We start from the raw sequence: 20521 nt of genomic DNA, 5'->3' as shown, positions 1-20521 counted from the left end.
GTGAATGACCCCAATGTGGTTATGGGTAAGTTTCTTCTCGACGATATTTATGTTACAGTCTTATTTGATTCGGGTGCTGATACAAGTTATATGTCATTGAAAATGAGTAAATTGTTAAAACGTACACCAACACCCCTAAGCACCAAACACGTCGTGGAACTAGCAAATGGTAAAAGTGTAGAAGCGGCACATGTAATCAAGGGTTGTAACATCGTTCTAGCTGGTCAGACTTTCTCAATTGATCTTATACCCATAGTTTTGGGTAGTTTCGACGTCGTTATCGGTATGGATTGGTTATCCCAACATCACGCAGAAATCTTGTGCAAGGAAAAGGTTATTCGTATTCCTCGCTCTAGTCAAGAACCTCTCGAAGTTCAAGGTGACAAGAGTGGTGCTGTGGTTGGCATCATCTCTTTCTTAAAGGCGCAGAAATGTTTACGAAAGGGGCACACTGCCATTCTGGCACTTGTCACTGACGCATCAGCAAAGGAAAAGAAGCTGGAGGATATCCCAGTTGTATGTGACTTTCCTCAGGTGTTTCCTGAAGATTTACCTGGTTTACCTCCTCATCGTCAAGTCGAGTTTCAGATTGAGTTAGCTCCTGGAGCAGCACCAATAGCCCGCGCACCGTATCGTTTAGCTCCAACCGAACTGGAAGAACTGTCGAAGCAGCTACAAGAACTCTTGGAAAAGGGTTTTATTCGTCCAAGCTCATCGCCTTGGGGAGCTCCAGTACTTTTCGTGAAAAAGAAAGATGGCACTTTCAGGATGTGCATCGACTACCGTGAACTGAACAAGGTGACGGTGAAGAACCGTTATCCTCTTCCGCGTATAGACGACCTATTCGACCAGTTGCAAGGGTCGAGTTACTACTCCAAGATAGACTTGAGGTCGGGGTACCATCAGCTGAGAGTCCGGGATGAGGACGTCTCCAAAACCGCATTCAGAACTCGCTACGGACACTACGAGTTTCTTGTCATGCCATTCGGGTTAACGAACGCGCCTGCCGTATTTATGGACCTTATGAACAGGGTGTGCAAGCCGTACTTAGACAAGTTCGTCATTGTCTTCATCGACGACATTCTGATTTACTCCAAGAGTCGGGAGGAGCACGAGCAGCACTTACGTCTTATTTTGGAACTCCTTCGAAAGGAGCAATTGTACGCCAAGTTTTCTAAATGTGACTTCTGGCTTCGTGAAGTCCACTTCTTAGGCCATGTGGTGAACAGGGATGGGATCCATGTCGATCCATCCAAGGTAGATTCGATCAGGAACTGGCCTGCACCGCGTACACCAACGGAAATACGCCAATTCTTGGGTTTGGCGGGTTACTATCGGCGATTCATCAAAGACTTTTCAAAGATCGCTCAACCGCTTACACTGCTGACACAGAAGGGTGTCACCTATCGCTGGGGAGAGTCCCAGGAAACCGCTTTTCAGTACTTAAAGGATAGGCTTTGCAGTGCGCCTATTCTCTCGTTGCCAGAGGGCACGGAAGATTTCGTGGTTTATTGTGACGCATCAATACAGGGTCTTGGTTGCGTATTGATGCAGCGGGATAAAGTGATTGCCTACGCCTCTCGTCAACTCAAGGTTCACGAACGGAACTACACGACGCACGATTTAGAGCTGGGAGCTGTTGTTTTCGCGCTTAAGATATGGCGACACTACCTGTACGGTACCAGGTGCACGATTTACACCGATCACAGGAGTCTCGAGCATATCCTTAAGCAGAAGGATTTGAACATGCGTCAACGAAGATGGGTGGAACTACTGAATGATTATGAATGCGCTATCAAGTACCATCCAGGCAAAGCCAATGTTGTGGCTGACGCCCTTAGTCGGAAAGACACTCTACCTAGACGCGTACGAGCTTTGCAGCTCACTATTCAGTCTAGTCTTCCTGCACAGATACGAGATGCTCAAGTGGAAGCATTGAAACCAGAAAACGTAAAGGCCGAAGCTTTACGTGGTTCGAGGCAACAAATGGAACAAAAGGAAGACGGCGCCTACTATGTAACGGGGCGTATTTGGGTTCCACTTTATGGCGGTCTACGAGAGCTTGTAATGGATGAAGCTCACAAGTCCCGTTATTCGGTACATCCAGGGTCGGACAAAATGTACCACGACATCAGAACTACTTATTGGTGGCCAAGCATGAAGGCCCACATCGCCACCTACGTCGGCAAGTGTTTGACATGTGCAAGGGTCAAAGTGGAATATCAGAAACCAGCGGGTCTACTTCAGCAACCCAAGATACCGCAATGGAAATGGGAAGAAATTTCCATGGATTTCGTTACAGGCTTACCTAGATCCCAGCGTGGAAATGATACCATATGGGTGATCGTGGATCGACTCACCAAGTCCGCACACTTCCTAGCGATAAAGGAAACGGATAAGTTCTCCACTCTCGCAGACATCTACCTTAAAGAAGTTGTTTCAAGGCACGGGGTGCCCATCTCCATCATTTCAGATCGCGACGCACGATTCACGTCAGAGCTATGGCAAGCAATGCACAAATCTTTCGGCTCAAAGTTAGACATGAGCACGGCATATCACCCTCAGACGGATGGGCAGTCTGAGCGAACGATCCAAACCCTTGAAGACATGCTTCGGGCATGTGTTATCGATTTCGGCAACGGCTGGGAAAAGCACCTCCCTTTGGTGGAGTTCTCATACAATAACAGTTATCACACCAGCATTCAAGCCGCTCCATTCGAGGCATTGTACGGGCGTAAGTGCCGGTCACCTCTCTGTTGGGCAGAGGTGGGGGATAGTCAGCTTACGGGTCCAGAGATTGTAGTGGACGCCACAGAAAAGATTGCACAGATACGACAACGTATGGCGGCAGCACGCGACCGTCAGAAAGCCTACGCGGATAAGCGTAAAAGGCCTTTGGAATTTCAGGTCGGGGACCGGGTATTGTTAAAAGTTTCACCCTGGAAGGGTGTGGTACGTTTTGGCAAATGGGGTAAGTTAAATCCGCGATATGTTGGACCATTCGAGATCATTGAGAAAATCGGCAAGGTAGCCTACAGATTGAACTTACCAGCTGAACTCGGGGCAGTTCACAATGTCTTTCATGTATCGAAATTAAATGTGACAACTCGACCTTTCGACTTTAAATGCACGTTGACTTTGACCATTGACTTTGACTATTTGGTTGTTTACTTGTTTAAGCGTACAGCTGTATATGTTGTGTTATAATAAATGCGTTGGGATTATTGCATGTGAGTGTGATTGTAATATAATATGAGACTTAGTAGTATAAGCATATGACCAGGCTCGACGAAACACAAGCTGTGTTTCGCCAATAGCAACCCGACGAGACAATTGCATGTTTCGCCAACTTCAGCTCCGACGAAACAGAATGTCTCGCCGAGCCCAGATTCGCCAAGCCCATTACGGGCCCAAACCGCCTGTATGTGTGTAAAATGTGAAACGACCTTCTGTTTCTCACTTTTATCAAAACTACCGAAACCCTAAGAACTCCCTTGCTCTGTGACGTCGATCTTGCATACCCGAAGCCTAGAACCGAGACTTAGTTGCTTCCTTAATCCTTTCGGTTAGTCGTTTATGTGTTCATGATTTCTTGATTTATGCTATATCTATGCTGGATTTCCTGGATTTCTCTATACATATTGTGTATGCTTGATTTACGATCGGATGTGAGTACATGCGTTAGATAATCTTGATTCGTATGCAAGATTAATCGGTTACGTATTCTTATGCGAATTATGATGTTGATTTAGGAATACTATTAACTGATCGGATTGATATGATTACGTGATGGGTGGATCTAGATCTAACGATGTTCATGTCGGTTTAATGTTATTAAACTTTGTTGATTATGATTTCTGGGTTACGATAATGGTGCGTCGATCTGATGATAGTATGATGATTGTTCTTGATGGTGTTCTAGGTGGCTGCTAGAATGATTAGGGTTTCCATGATTGATTGCATGATTTTCTGTAACTGATATGTTGACGTAATTACTGCTTAACGAATCTGAATGTTTGGCGAATCAGAATGTTGACGTAACTGAATGCTTGACGAATGTGAATGCTCGACGAATGTGAAAGTCTTGGCGAAACAGAATGTGTTTCGCCAAGGATGTCGACGAATTAGAAAACGTATTTCGCCAAAGGTCTTTAACGAGACAGAATTTAGATTCGCCAAAGGGTAGTTGACGAAACACATTGTGTTTCGTCAACCAGTGTTTCGCCAACCAGGATAACTTGCACAGTAACATAGTAACTCTGTTAAATGATAACTGGATTATCTAACTGCTGTTAAGTGTTGTACCTAACTTATGTGATGACGACTACATGCTGGTACTTGTATGATTACCTATACGTGCTCAACTTGGATATAAACTGATTGTGTATACGTGCATACTCTAGGACGTGACTGATTTATTTGAGCACATACTTAGCATACCGAGCAAACCCAAGGTGAGTTCACACAGCCAAGGCATGGGTTCCCGGGTGGGGAATGGGATTTGATAGATTGTTATGCACACTCAGATGGGAGAACTTAACGAGTACGAACCTACTAGACTAGTAACACTCAATGAACTGATCTTCGCACACCTGCCACGGGTTGGCCGCGATACTATGACATCTTCGCACACCTGCCTTTGGAAGGCCGCGAACTAAACTTACTAACCTTCGCACACCTGCCTGGGAGGCCGCGATACAAATAAACCTAGTCTAAAATGCTTGGGATGAACATCCCCTAATATCTTCGCACACCTGCCTGGGAGGCCGCGATGGAAATATGATACATGATACAAACGAACGAACTTGCTATTACTCATACCATACTATTATTGAACTGTTAACTGTGAACTCGCTCAACTAGTTGTTGACTCTCTGCTGCATGCCTTGCAGGACCTTAGGTACTTTTGGAGCTTGCACTGGAGAAGCGGGTCGTTGTGGGCAAGGATCGTGGTTTCTACGTTGAACTATTATGACATTTAAAACTATTAACTAGTGTTGGATTATTTACTATGCTTCCGCTACACTTTGAAACTATGGTTATGTTTTGAACACCTATCGTATTGGATGTATGGTTTACATTTATTTTACTTGATATTAATTACATGTTCAATATGATTGGTGGCTTGATCCTGGTCATGTCACGCTCCCAAGCGGTGGTACTCCGCGTGTGGATTTTGGGGGTGTGACAACTCCCTCAGCTGCAAAGACAAGCAAAAAGAATTCATCAGATACAAATCTGGGGACAAAAGAGGATAAGAAGAAGAAGAAAGTGAAGTTTTTATTTCCCGGCGATGAATCTGACGTGCCGAAGTCAGACAAGCCACCTTCAGGCGATGAATCTGGCTCATCAAAGTCAGACAAGCCACAGTCAGGCAATGATTCTGGTATGGTAAAGCCAGATGAGCCATTGGTTGAGGTAAAATTGTCGAAAACACCCAAGGCTGGTCGGGCTTGGGTGGATCTTTTTAAATGAAAAACCTGACTTGTCGGAGCTCCCAGGTTTGTAAGCGTGGAGCATGAATCGGCATTTTTTTTAAAATCTGTGTTTGAAGGTTTTGCAGGAATTGCCGGAGATCCCAAGATGGTATCGTGGATCATGAATCGGCATCTGTCTAAAATTCTAATCGGTAACGTCAATCAAACAAACGGTAAAAAGGTTTGTTTGTGTTTTTCTTTCAAGTGGTATTAGACGAGTTTATATTTTTGCAAGTGGTACAGAGGATTCTGGACTGCAAATGGTAAATCAAGGACATTAACTTGTACTTGGATTTTCCTACATATGATCGAAAAACAAGATGATGAAGTAACCCCGTACCTAAATTGTTTGGTAAACAAACTTATATTTTCTGGAAAAACCATTTTGATTAAAACAAACTTAAGTGTTTTGAAATCACAATGAGAAAATAGTTTGTTGTGAGGGGGAGTTCTGATTGTTTACGCCAAAGTGGATGGAGAATTGAAGTGATTCTCATTAAGTTGTCAAGTTTGTACAGTTTGTTTCAAATTTTCCCAGAAAATCAAAATTGAAACATATTTTGATTTTAGGGGGAGAAAAATTTTTAAAAAAATTAGAAAATTTGAAAATGTCAAAAACATTAAAAATTTAAAAATGAGTTTTGTTGTGAAAAAGAGGAAATGATAGTAAATCAGTGGACTATTACAGCACGCTAAAGAAATGTAATGTCTAATGTAATAAACGGTCTCACTGATGATGTGACGATAGGTTTTTGTACATTTAGTAGATTTATTCGGGATATAAACCAAAAATTTCAAACTTGTGAAATTCGTGGGGAACACTACTTGGATATATAGGTAACCCCTGAAATCTCGTTTGAAAGGTCTCGTATTCTGATATACTAGGTGTTTATACTTTATGATGTCTGGGGTATTATTCCGGGACTTCTGCTGAACAGTAGTTCTGACCTAGTCCTTGGCTAATACTTTCCGCAAAATGCTTGAAACATAGCATAAAGCCCTCAGCTGATTAGACAATAAAATTGATAATCATCTGTTGTAGCTGAAAAGATCCTCTAAAGGGGACACACTGCTAAGTCGAAGCTGATATCTCTCTGCTGAACGGAAGTTCTGACCTGAGATCCCTCAGTTCTCGCATCTTTCCCCTAATATATGTACAGATATCATTGTAGTATTCATACCTGTAAGATTGAATATTGGGATTCTGGATACGGGAGTATATTCAAGAGGTGGGACACATGAATTGAACTAAGTTCATAAAACACCTAAATAGTATCCTGAATAGATTGAAAATTGTATGAAAATTTAAGAGGACAATTATATCGTCAATCTACGTGAATCGTTTAGAACTTAAAACGATTAGAAGCTTAACGGTGCTTGTGATGTGTCTCAAAATCTGATATGATTCTCTTGCACAAACTCACAAAAATATGTTTGTTCTGCATTTAAATTTCTGTCTTTGCATTTACGTTTTATATTTTGAAAAATCCAAAAAGATTTTCGACAACTGATGGTGAAGAGCTGATTTTCAAAATCTCAAAGGCTAAACTTGATGGACAGACAGGTTGGTTAAGTGGTTTGAAATGTTTAAAATGATTCATTAGGTTGAATCAGAAATTGAAATGTTTCAAATTTGTGATCAGTGTTTAAATTGTAAAAATTCTCAAATGTTTAGTTGATTCATTAAGTTGAATCACAACATTATTTGTTTGTGATAGAGTGTTTGAGATGTATGCAGATGATGCAGATGATGAGCTGAACAGAGAGAAGCAAGGAGATAATTTCTATGGTGGTAACAAATCCCAGACGACTATCCTAGCTGGATGATAGGGGGAGTCTGACGAAAGTTATAGCCAAAGAAAGAAAGATCCAGGCAGAATTCCTGAAGAAGACCGAGCTATATCCGAGAATGTCATGTTGAAGACTCTCACTGAAGATTCCGTCAACATTCAAGGGGGAGTCTGTTGGTACAGTTGTCTGTCGACTACATCTTCGTTCGAGTCTTAGAATAGGATTGATTGTAAAATGTACGAAATACGAGAAATTGTGAGAATTGTATAGGTTTAGATGGTTGAATCGCTCATATGGACCATTAGGGTTTGGACCGCTCGAACGGTCATATGCTGGACCGCTCGAACGGCAAGTAGGCTGGTCCGCTCGAACAACAACTAGCCTGAACCGCTCGAGCGACATAATGTTGGACCGCTCATGTGTCAATAGCTATAGACCGCTCGAGTGACAATCATACTGGACCGCTTATGTGTCATGTGTATGGATCGCTTATTGGGTCTGTCCAATAAGCGGTTCCAGATCTCTATAAATACCCTATGAGCGATTTCAGTTGTAACAGTTGGAGAAATCGTGCCGAAGTGCTGCCGGTGCGAGTTTTGAAGTGTAATCAGTGTCAAATCAATAAAACAAGTAGTTAAAGTGATCTGCGTGCTATTTCTACCTTAGTTTCTTGTTATTCCGCAACTGAAACCAAGGAGAAAGCCTCTGAACGACTCATTCGGGTCAGAATACGATCCTACAGTTTTAGGGGCCCTGATCCTGATTCTGATTGTTCTGAAAATTTTAGGGTTTATGCAGAATCACTTGGGTGTCTTAATTAGGGTTTCCTATTGGATATTAAAATAATAATTAAGACTTTTTGATAGGAGTTGTTACACCAGCAGTACTTGTCATGATCAGCAGTGCTTGAACCATGGCAGTAGATTGAGCACCAGAGCTTCAGTTCTTCAATCAGACTTTGACTTGATCAGCAGTTGTAGATCAGCAGTTTGCATGATCAGCAGATAGGAGGTCAGCAGATGTTGAAACCACTTTCAAGGGGAGAGACTTGCAATCAAACATCTGTTTATTCTGGATCCACTGCTCTGATCCAATTTTTTCTTTCATTATCTGTTCCTTTGGTAGGGTTCAATCCCAACAAAAATCTTTCGCAATTCGGTCCGCTTAGGGATCCAAATTCGGTCCAGAAAATGGAAGATCCCATTCGATTTATTCACAAGCTGAGCTCCATCATGGTAGATTCTTTCCTTCTTCAAGGTACGTTCACTAAAATAGGCGTGCTGGGCTTCGCGGATGAGGGTTTCGAGGTCGTATTCGGCTTGGACGTTATGAATGCTGAGCAGATAACTCCGTCTGCTGAGGGCATCGACAACAACATTTGCTTTGCCTGGGTGATAACGAATCTCACAGTCGTAATCGCTGAGAAGTTCTACCCATCGGCGTTGACGCATATTAAGTTCCTTCTGATCAAAGATATGTTGTAGGCTCCTATGATCGGTGAAGATCGTACACTTGGTACCATACAGGTAGTGTCGCCAAATCTTTAATGCAAAAACAACTGCCCCTAGCTCGAGATCATGGGTGCTATAGTTCTTCTCGTGGACTTTGAGCTGTCGAGAAGCGTAAGCTGTAACCTTGTCTCGCTGCATAAGGACACAACCGAGACCAAGGTTGGAAGCATCACAGTAGACAATGAAGTCGTCGTTTCCGTCGGGCAATGTGAGAACTAGGGCATTGCAAAGCATGAGCTTGGGAGTTTGGAAACAGACTCTTGTTCGGTTCCCCAAACAAAATGTCACACCCCGACCATGTAAAACATCAAATCGTGGCGGAAACGTCAGGGAGTGTTGTAACAGAATTATTGTTCCACAACCATGGTAATTAAAATAATATTTTATTCATCACCCAAGGGTGGAATACATCGTTCAAAACAAGAACCAACATGTTACATTGTCATAAAACTACAGAAATAAAGAGTACATAACGTAATTAAACTAAGTCTAGCTCTGTTTTATGTCACTAAGGCCCGAGTCTACCCTAGTGCGTCATGATCGTCCTATGCATTAGCTCCTGAAAACACATGTGAAAATAGGTACGTCAGCATAAAAATGCCTGTGAGTAACATAGGTTTTGTGAAAATAGGATTCATGACTTAGGTTTAAGAAAAGTGTTTAATGAAAGTTAGTCATGAACCTTGTAAGTTGTTTTGTTTTGTAAATCCATTGAAGAGCGATAAAATCAGATGATATGTATAGGTAAAGAATAATGTATGGTTAAAGAATAACCAAGTAGAAATAAGTTGTATACAATAATTTGTTTTGTAAAACAAAGTCTTGTGAAAAAAGATATTATTTGTGTAAAGTGTATAAGTCCAAAATTGAATGATTTAAATAACGGTATGTCATGTAATACATTACAAGCACTTATATATAGGAAGTACCAGCGGCGTATCCACCATGCTTGTAGCATACTACACACATATCGTTACTTAAGTCACTTAAACAAATCACCAAAGCATATAGTTCATGTTCAAACCAATCATCAAATGTTCTTGTCTAAACAATTGTCAATGTTTAAAACCCAAAATGTAGTCATGTAGTTAAAACAAAAGTTATGTATGGTAAGTAACAAAATGAGAATACTTAACCATAAGTAAAAAGGAACAAAAAAAAGTATTTTGAATAAATCAAAAAGTTATGTTTTGCCCAGTAAAAGCTTGTTTTATTGATACAAACATTTATGTGGTAAGTTAACGCATTACATTCAAGCCTTGAGACAGCAGGATAACCTTAGAGTAAAGGTTATCAAAGTAAAATGTTTTCGGATTCAGTCATTCCTTTCACCCAAACAAACCTAGGGTGTCAGGAACGAGATTTGTCAAGTCCTATGGTACCATTACTTACTACCGAGCGGCGTAGCTAATGTTAATGAATGTAGTAAAGAACCGTTTATGCAAACCAAATGTCATACCAAATGTAAACAAGTTATGTGAAAACAATGTACTAAGTATGCTAAGTAAACATACAAAGCAGAAAAGTCATGTAAAACAATGTGCTAATATGCCATGTAAACATATATAGCAAAATAATGTAATGTAAATCAATGTGCTAGCATGCTAAGTTAACATACATAGCAAAACAATGTAATGAAATCATGTACTATAAGTGTACTAAAGAACATAGCAAGCATATGACGTGAAAATAAGAAAGCACGAAAGTAACAAGTAGGCACATGTGTTTCACCCCAAAATGTTTAGAAAACAGTAAAAGAGGGGTCTATGTACTCACTTGAGATTGCTTAGAAGTCGTAGGATAACCACCAAGCAATGCTAGAAGATCACGGAATCAAACGGCACCTATATAGGTAACTACATAAATAAACGGCCCTATCGGAGGATCGGGTAGTACGAGGGTTCGTAAACCAAATAAGTAGGGGAACTTATGTAACATGATTTAACAAAGCCTACGTACTAAAACGAAACCTATCCTAAGTGCTTTTGACCCGTTACGACCCGCTTAGGTAGCTTATGCTACTTTAACGCGTCGTTCGCGTAAAACGCGTTCGGAAAGACTAACTAGTCCTATGACAAGTAAGATATGCCTTAACATGCTTAATATTGTTGCTAAATCAGTTTAGATGTCAAAAATTATGTTACATAGGCTTAAAATGAATTTTGGCGCAAAAAGGGTATTTTGGTAATTTACCTAAGGCATAAGAACTACTTATCATACAACTACTTAAATGTCGTGACCATAAGGTATAACCTCGGAAGGTTATTCCCTATACAACTATGGTCACCTAAAATGTTTGGTCGGATCCTAAAGATCGACCAAATGGGTCGGGTTCGTAAGCATAAGCGATTGATTAGATCGCTTACCTTTACGATCCTAAACAAGCAAAAATCTAAAAGCGACGAGCTAAACATGCTAGAACATGTTTAGTAATGTTTAGAAAACAGGTTTGGTATTAAAACAAACGGTTTTAATACCCTAGAGTAGTTTGGTTACAAAATACGCGAGAAAACACATTTTGGCCGAAACTACGACTCGTCACTGAGCCTAGATAACGTGGTAATCAGTAGGTATAGTCACTAGGGACCATAACCATCGTGATTACGCTCACGTTATGAAGTTCAAACGAACTTCGCATTGACCATAGACTGGTCAATGCAGAAAGTCAAACGCAGTTTGACTTTAACGCTAAAACGAATGAAAAACGCGAAAGAATACTTACAGAAGGTCCCCGCAAGATTTGAACCCGATTCACTCTCAGGTAGGAAGTATATAAACTTCCACTTAGAGAGCTTTGAATCAGATTTCAAATGTGAGGGAAAATGAGCAAGACATGGGGGGGTATTTATAGGAAACATGGAACCGTTAAGATCGTTTCTTGTTCCCCAAGCGTTAAATCTGAGCCGTACAACACATACCCACTGAATTACAAACCCATGGGAGCCCCTAGGATTGATAAAAGTCATTTGCAAGTGGTTTTGAAGTGCTAAACAGCTGCAAACAGCTGTTTGCAACATTTTTGCATATCTGGGGAGGCCATGCGGCCCGCATCAGGATCCACATAAACTCAGGCGGGCCGCCTGAGGTTGTCTGATCAGCATAACTTTTAAAAAATGACAGTTTTAGCCCCTGCATGCTTTTAAGTCCATTTTCGACATGTTTAAGGCCCGTTAACCTCATTTCAAGCCTCTAAAATGAAGTTAAAGTATAGGGAACTCAAAACATGCTCAAAAATATCTCGGATGTCGGTTCGTTTGGTCGTACGATCGCGATGTTCGCTTAATTAGGACGGAATGCGCATAAGCGCGAAAAACGATCCAAATTGCGCGACGAATGGATTTTTCTCATGCCAAACATTAAAACATAATATTTTAATGCTTACATAAATTTTTGGATGTCCGGATGTATTCAGAGCGTAAGTTATGCGCGAAAGTGCAAACTTATGCACTTTTTGACGCTTTTAGTCCCTGAATGAGCATAAAGTTTATTCTAGCACACCGAACCCCTCAAAGCCTATTTCTAAGCTATGTAAAGGATATTTAGGGTGTGTTTAACTTATGGGCATGTTCCGGAATGTTCGTTACAGTTCAAATCGGCATACTTTCGCAGTTTGTCAATTTTAGTCCTTGTAAGCGAATTAACTTGAATTTTGCCATACCAAAGCCTTCAAAACTTATTTCTAAGTTATGTAAAGGTTATTTAAGGTATGTTAAGCATAAATTGATGTTCCGGAGTATTTGTTACATATAACTGATTACGTTTTCGCACCAGTTTGCGTATAATTCTCCAGAAAGCGATAAAGAGTTTGAAATCGAATAAAAGTCAAAACATGAAAAGCATCAAACACAAACAAACAAACATAGGGATCAAATAACTTTATTTCATTGATAACTGAACTGTTTACAATGATTACAAGCACAGATGTCACACAAAAGGCTTGTCTTTATGCGTAAGGGCGGTAAGCGGCACATCGATCTTTGAGAATCCTTCGATAAATCGTCGGTAATAGCCCGCTAATCCGAGAAAAGAACGAACTTCGGACGGGCTCTTAGGTGTAATCCAACTCCTAACTGCTTCAATCTTCGCTGGATCGATGTAAATACCTTGACTATTGACAATGTGTCCCAGAAACTGAACCTCCTCCAGCCAAAATTCACACTTGGAGAATTTGGCATAGAGTCGATTCCCCTGGAGTAGCTTGAGGACCAAACGTAGATGTTGCGCGTGTTCGGCCTTCGACTTGGAATAGATCAAGACATCGTCGATGAATACGATGACGAAACGGTCGAGATATGGTTTAAACACGCGATTCATCAGATCCATGAAAACCGCGGGTGCGTTGGTCAAACCAAAAGGCATAACCACGAATTCATAATGGCCATATCGGGTACGAAACGCGGTTTTGGGTATATCTTCCTCCTGAATACGTAGCTGGTGATAGCCTGAGCGTAGATTGATCTTCGAGAAACACGTAGCACCTTGTAGCTGATCAAACAAGTCATCAATGCGAGGCAGGGGATAGCGGTTCTTAATGGTTAACTTATTCAATTCCCGATAGTCGATGCACATCCTGAACGATCCATCCTTCTTTTTACCGAAAAGGATTGGCTTACCCCAAGGAGAGGTGCTCGGGCGAATGAAGCCTTTCTCAAGTAATTCCTGAAGCTGACTCGAAAGTTCATGCATTTCAGACAGTGCGAGTCGGTAAGGAGCTTTGGCAACAGGGTTGGCTCCAGGAATGAGGTCGATACGAAAGTCGATATCACGACTTGGGGGTAGTCTGGGAAGATCCTCGGGAAAGACGTTAGGAAATTCTCGAACCACAGGGACATCGTTTACTCCTGGCCTATCTTTCTTTTCCTTCTCCACTACTACAATGTTAGCTAAGAAAGCTCCGTGTTCCTTGCGAAGATACTTGCTAGCTTGGACACACGACATGAGCTTGAGACCTTTCGAAGCAGTTTCACCATATACACACAATAAATCACCATTTGCGAGCGAGAATCGAATCATCTTATCGAAGCACACAACTTCAGCATGGTTTTCACGAAGAAAGTCCATGCCTACTATGACGTCAAAACTTCCGAGTTGCATCGGAATAAGGTCGATTGGGAAGATGTGATTCTTGAGCTCAAGAGTACAATCACAGAGAACAGAATTAACGGCGACAGTTCTTCTGGTGGCGACTTCAACATCGAACGTCGAGGAGAGATGGGAGCGCTTACGACTAAGAAGCTTCTCGAATTCAAACGATACAAAGCAGTTATCGGCTCCAGTATCAAACAAACATGAAGCATAAATACCATTCACAAGGAACGTACCATTGACCACATTGTTGTCAGCTTGGGCTTGGCGCACATTGCTATTGAAAGTTCTGGCGCGGGTGGCTTGTTGCTACTGCTGAGGCTGTTGCTGCTGGAGCTCTTATTTCACAACCCTGTTCGGGCATATGTTCGCAAAGTGGTTGGGGTCACCACATGCGAAGCAGACTCGGGCGTTGACTGCGGGTGCCTGAGCTGCTTGTTGGCCTTGCGGGGCTGGGAGCAGAGCTTGATGAGCAGTGGCTTGAGCTGGTGCTTGACGGGGACCAGTACGACAGTTAGCAGTAAAGTGGCCGTACATATTGTAGTGAGCGCAGAAACGACAGGCGAGACCCACCGGGTGATGGTAGGAGCATGTCGGGCAAGCAGGGTGGGGGCCTGTGTATGCACGCTTTGCAGGCGGTGCATAGGTAACTGGTGCTGGTCGGTGATGAGACTGCTGCTAAGCCAGCACGGCTTGCAGTGGAGCAGCAGTGGTAGTGACAGCACAGTTCTTGTTGCTGGAGCTGCTGTTGTTGTTCTTCTTCCTGTGGCGTGAGGATTTTGAAGATTGAGCGGTGGCGTCGGTTTCAGCGGTTGGTGCGGTGGTAGCTTGATGCAGAGACTTTGAAGGCTTATCCCAAAAGCCAGCTTTTACTCGCTTGTCGTTGATTTCAGCGGCAAGCAAGTAAGTTTCTTCGATCGTTGTTGTTTTCGCGGCATGCACAAAATCCGCAACACAGTCGGGTAGGGCTCGGATGTACTTCCTGATTGCCATATCGGGCATCTTCACTTGATCGGGACAGATGATACTGAGCTGCTTAAAGCGAGCAGTCAGGGAAGCATTGTCACCTTCCTTCTGCTTAATGTCCCAAAATTCGTCCTCCAGCTTTTGGCGTTCATGGGGAGGGCATAATTCATCTATCATGATGGCTTTCAACTCTTTCCAGGTCAGCTCATAAGCTGCATCATTCCCGCGTTTGTTTCTCTCGGCCGTCCACCAGTCTAATGCGCGGGACTAGAAGACGCCGGTAGCGTTTAGGGTACGAAGATTTTCAGGACATCCGCTCTCGCGGAGAGTGACTTCGATGGAATCGAACCATTGAAACATATCTGTTGGGCCATCTTCTCTAGTGAATTCCTTTGGACCGCATGCCTTGAATTGCTTGAAGCTGAAAGCAGTCTTGGGAGTAGCTTTAGGAGCGTCAGTTCTGGATTCCTCAGACGATTTGCTAACATTCTCATAAATCTCACTCACGATCTGAGGCACAACCTTTGCCACTTGTTTAGCGAGGATGGCAGCAAGGCGTTTGTCCCTCTGTTCTTGACGAGAGAGTCGTGGGTGACGGGGTCCAGATGATGGTCCGGATTGGCTGTTCGATCGGACAGCAGTCTTTACTTGGGTGACGGGGTCCAGATGTGTTTGGCCAGTCGTTCGGATTGGCTGTTCGATCGGACAGCAGTCCGATCGGACGGCACTCCGTCCTGGTAGACCTGTTTGTCTTACACTTGGTTGTTCTTGATTGTTTGTCGTTTTTATCGAGGTGTTGTGACAACGTGCTAAACAACAGAAACCTCGTCTTTACTTGGTACTCCTAATCGGACAGGAATCACCCAAATCCGATTAGTTAACTGTTCGAGACGGTGTTTCATGTCTAACCCGAAATCGATGAACCTCGTGGATAGAATCCAGATCTTGGGCCACACAACCACAAGAATGAGTAGTAGGTCGGCACAAGCTCCGTTTCTATCGGTTTTGAAGGCATTGAGTTTAAAAGAGTTGAAAGAAAGTTAGAAAAAAAAACCATCTTTCAATCCTTTTCATTGTGAGTATGTTTAGATCTATGGAAGATCTTTGTTTATTTATGTGGAAATCGGTTAGATCTAAGTTGTTCTCGGTGGATTGAGGCCAAAACATGAAGTTCTTCAAGAACACATGATGACGTCATCCTTGAACACCTTGAATCTTGATGATTTCACGGTTCATAGTTAAGATTCAAAAGATAGAAAGGTGTAGGAGTGCATGTAGATCAAAGAAGTACAAGATTTAGGACGAGATCTTACCGGAATCGAGAGAAATCTGAAGAAAAGTGAGGAGAGCGAGCTGGTCGGACGTCAGTTGCCAAAAGTAGAAAGTATGAAAGTGACAAGGGGAATTTATAGGGTTACCCAAAGAGGAAAGGGGCTGGTCGATCGGTTGGCAGGCCGGCCGTCTGGCTGGTCGATCGGCCAGCCGCCTGATCGATCAGTTAATTGTTTTGACGAGTTTTGCCGTTTTCGATTGTGATTGCGAGCGATGCGAATGCGATAGAGTTTCCTATTCAAATTACTTTTAATCCCAACTACTATATCAACATACAAGCATCCTTATTCCGTATTCGTTTAGCGTTTTCGTTTCGATTGCGATTGAGTTTCGGTTGCGTTTTGATTGATGTCCACACATACATAATTAAACACGCACAAGTAACACATAAGGCACACACACACACATATACTTAACCAAGATGCGTATTTCGAGTTGCGAGCGCGATTGCAATAAGCGATAAAGCGATTAAACATGCGATAAATAGCGATAAATATCGATTATTAATAGATACTCCACATAATACAACTAACGCAAAACATAAATTAGACTAACTACGAGTCAAAGAAGTCAAAACAGGATTAGAGCAAGGAGTGATAGATCACTATTAGAAATCTTTTCTTCCTTTGACTTCAATCTTGACTTTGACTTTGACTTTCGAAACACGGGGTGTTACATCCACAATCAGCAAATCTTCATCGGATAACAAATCATCTAGTAATGTAATCTGATCTCCGAAGCATTCGTCCACAATCAGATTCATCTCCTTGGATAATCTAGATCTCAGAAGCTATCATCCACGATCACACTCATATCTCCGATGCTCTCGTCCACGATCAGATATCAACACCTCGGATCATCTTGATCTCAGAAGTCTTCACTCACGATTAGATTCACATTCCCCCTGACATTCTGAAGTCGAAACTACCCGAAAACTGTTGCAGTGTCATGAATTTCAAAAATGCCGGAATTTCATCATACGACAGTGAAATTTTTATTCCCCCTCATTTTTGCAAATTCTGACGTCTCTATTACTGAATTCCCCCTCAAACTGAATTCAGTCTTCAATTCTCTTCTACAAAAAACTTGACCAAACTAGAATATCACAATATTCGCCACAATTGTCAGTTTTTCGTCTTTGTGGATTTTACAATTTGGCCCATAAATAGCCATATACCCTGAAAGATAAACTTTCTGCACCAGTATCAGATAATGTTTGCTTCCTGGCCCAACACGTGTCATGCCGCTTAGCAAACATTATCTTATCCTCTTCCGCGCACTTGCTTATTTTTAAGACTGCCTCAGTCTTTTGTATCCAGCGTAGAGTTGCAATGGGTCCTTCATTGCCCGAGAATTCTATTGGTTTACAGGACCAGAATTCTTTATAAGAACAACCATAAGACATGGTTCTTCTTCTTTTAGGAAATGGGCACTTGAAGTATTGGTCCATTATTTTCGCTGTGATCTGGTTTAGTAGGTCATTTACTGCCATTGTTACTTTTATTATCTGCGTCCTTAACCGTTTTAATGATATATGGCATTGTGTCTATAATCCCTTATGCCTCTATGTGTTGGATGGCACTATTATCCACTTGATTTCCATTGTTATTCTTATTCTAGTTATCGTTATTCTGGTTTTCCTGGTTCACTTCATTATCCATCTGAATTTTAAACATTTATCAATTATTAATATCACAAGATAATATTTAATGCAAACAATCACACAACACTCATATTGATCAAAATCATCGAACATTGCGACTTTTACTCTTTCTTATATATTATGCATCTAATACAAACTGGAACAGGAATTTAAAAGTACAATACTATTATTCATCCATAGCTATTGTCTAGATTTTTTTTCAAACATACACACATATTATATATATTTATTATTATATTATTACAATTATTACTAATGATAGGGGTTCATCCAAAAGTCCAAATTACGCTCGTCATATTTCCAGACGAGTCGTTCTCCTATCTGCCTCATCCTTTCACTTCCTTCTAAAATCTCCTCACCAATTGTTCGGAGTTCTTGCACATTTTCTGTGCTCATGGGTGGTGTAGGGGCTGGTATTGGGTTTGGGAACTGGGACATCGGTTCTTGGTAAGGGTAAGGGTTCTCTAGAATTTCTGTCACACCCCGACCACGTAAAACAACAAATCGTGGCGGAAACGTCGGGGAGTGTTGTAACAGAATTATTGTTTCACAACCATGGATACAAAAAGTTTTGTTTTATTGATTCATTAAGTAATTTACATTGTTTTAAAACAAGACAAACATGTTACACATGGACTATCATTGTTATTATATCACTAAGGCCTCGTCCAGATCCTATGTGAAACATGCATCTTAGCAATCAACATCAAGCAACATCAACTGAAACATATGTAAAAACAAAGTCAGCAAAGAAATGCTGGCGAGCACATAGGTTTTATGAGAGTATCGGATTCATGGCTCGTTTACATGTTGCAATACTTTATTAAAAACCTTGTTTTGAAAAAGTGTATAGTATTGCGACATAATTAACCAACTCAAATCAAGTTGGTTATAATTGGTAAAATTTCGTAGCCATGATTCTTAACCCCAAAACATTTATTTAATTAAATCAAATTGTAAAACATCTCGTAAAAAAAAAACTCGTTAATAAAACGCGTATGGTTTATATTATTTCGAAAACCTTGTTGTGTGACAACGTTTTAAAATCGTTTCCCCAATGAACTAAATAATGACACAAAATGTAATATGATAAGAGCACTTATATATAAGATGTACCAGCGGCGTATCTACCATGCTTTTATCATGCTACGCCCATCCCATTATCTAATCACAACCCAAAACCAATCATTTAATCAAATCATTTATCTCGTTTAAGTAGTTTCAAATCGTTTAACTCGCCCCCAAAATCGATTAACTCATTTTAATTGTGAAAACTACTTTTGGTCATCTCGCTAATAACATTCAAACCTTCGCAACTCGAATATCTCGCTTCTCGCATTAACAAACCACCAAAGGGTAATCGAATCACTAGTCAAATAATCGACACCTAAATCGGAAGATCGGATAGAATGAGGTCTTGTAAACCAAATGAGTGTTGGAACTCATGTGATATGGTTTAACAAAGCCTACATCTTAAGTCGGAACCTAACCTAAGTGCTTTTGACCCGTTATGACCCATTAAGGTAGCTTACGCTACTTTAACGCGTCGTTCGCGCAAACGCGCGTTTGAGACGTCTAACTAGTCCTATGACAAGTTTTATATGCCTATACATGTTGCATAATAAGTTAAGTGACAAAAGTTTATGTTACATATGCTTAAAATCCAATTATGCATGAAAAGGGCATTTTGATCATTTACCTAAGGCATATAAACTATCTATCATACAACTAATTAAACCTAAGTGACCATAAGATATATAACCTTGGAAGGTTATTCCCTATGCAACTATGGTCACTAAACATGCTTGGTCGGATCCTAATGATCGACCGAACGGGTCTAGTTCGAAAGTCTAAGCGGTTGTTTAGACCGCTTGACTTACGACTCTACACAAGCACCAAACTAAAAGTGACGAGCTAAACATGTTAAAACATGTTTAGTTAAGTTAGAAAACAGGTTTTGATATCAAAACAAAGTGTTTTGATACCCAAGATTTGTTTGGTTACAAAATACGCATAAATACGCATTTTAGCCGAAACTATGACTCGTCACTATGCCTAGTCAACGTGGTAATCAGTAGGTATAGTCACTAGGGACTATAACCATCGTGATTACGCTCACGTTGCGAAGTTCAACGAACTTCGTGTTGACCATAACCTAGTCAAAGCAGAAAGTCAAACACTGTTTGACTTTCGTGCTTGAAAACGCAAAAAAGATCGAAAGAAACTTACAAAGGGTCCAAGCTAGGAAGTTTTGATCTAAAGATTACTCAGGTATGAAGTATACACTTTAACTTAGAGTAAAATCAGACCAAAGTGTGCAGAAATGAAATGGGAGCATGTGTTTATATAGCATTCGGTAAACCGTTAGGATCGTTTCTCAAAGTTTGAGCTTCAATCTAGGCCTTACACTTGGGGACATGGTTTTACAATACAAGAGGTACTCAAATACCAGTTCATAGAGTGCAAAACCTGGGATTAAAACCATTAAAATAGGTGGTATTGACCAGATTCAATGTTTCTGCAAATCTGCTGTCTCTGGTAAAGCTTACGGACCGTAAGCAAGTCCCCATACGGTCCGTATGGGACCTGCAAGTCAGGTACTTTCACAAATTGGCAGATTTAGTCCCTAAAGCCCCAAACTTGATTTTCGATGCATTTTTGACACGTTTAAACCCCGTTAACCCCATTTCAAAGCT

Source organism: Helianthus annuus, chromosome 10 (assembly GCF_002127325.2).
Source record: "Helianthus annuus cultivar XRQ/B chromosome 10, HanXRQr2.0-SUNRISE, whole genome shotgun sequence".
NCBI classification, from domain to species: domain Eukaryota; kingdom Viridiplantae; phylum Streptophyta; class Magnoliopsida; order Asterales; family Asteraceae; genus Helianthus; species Helianthus annuus.
Note: the sequence above shows the minus strand (reverse complement) of the source record.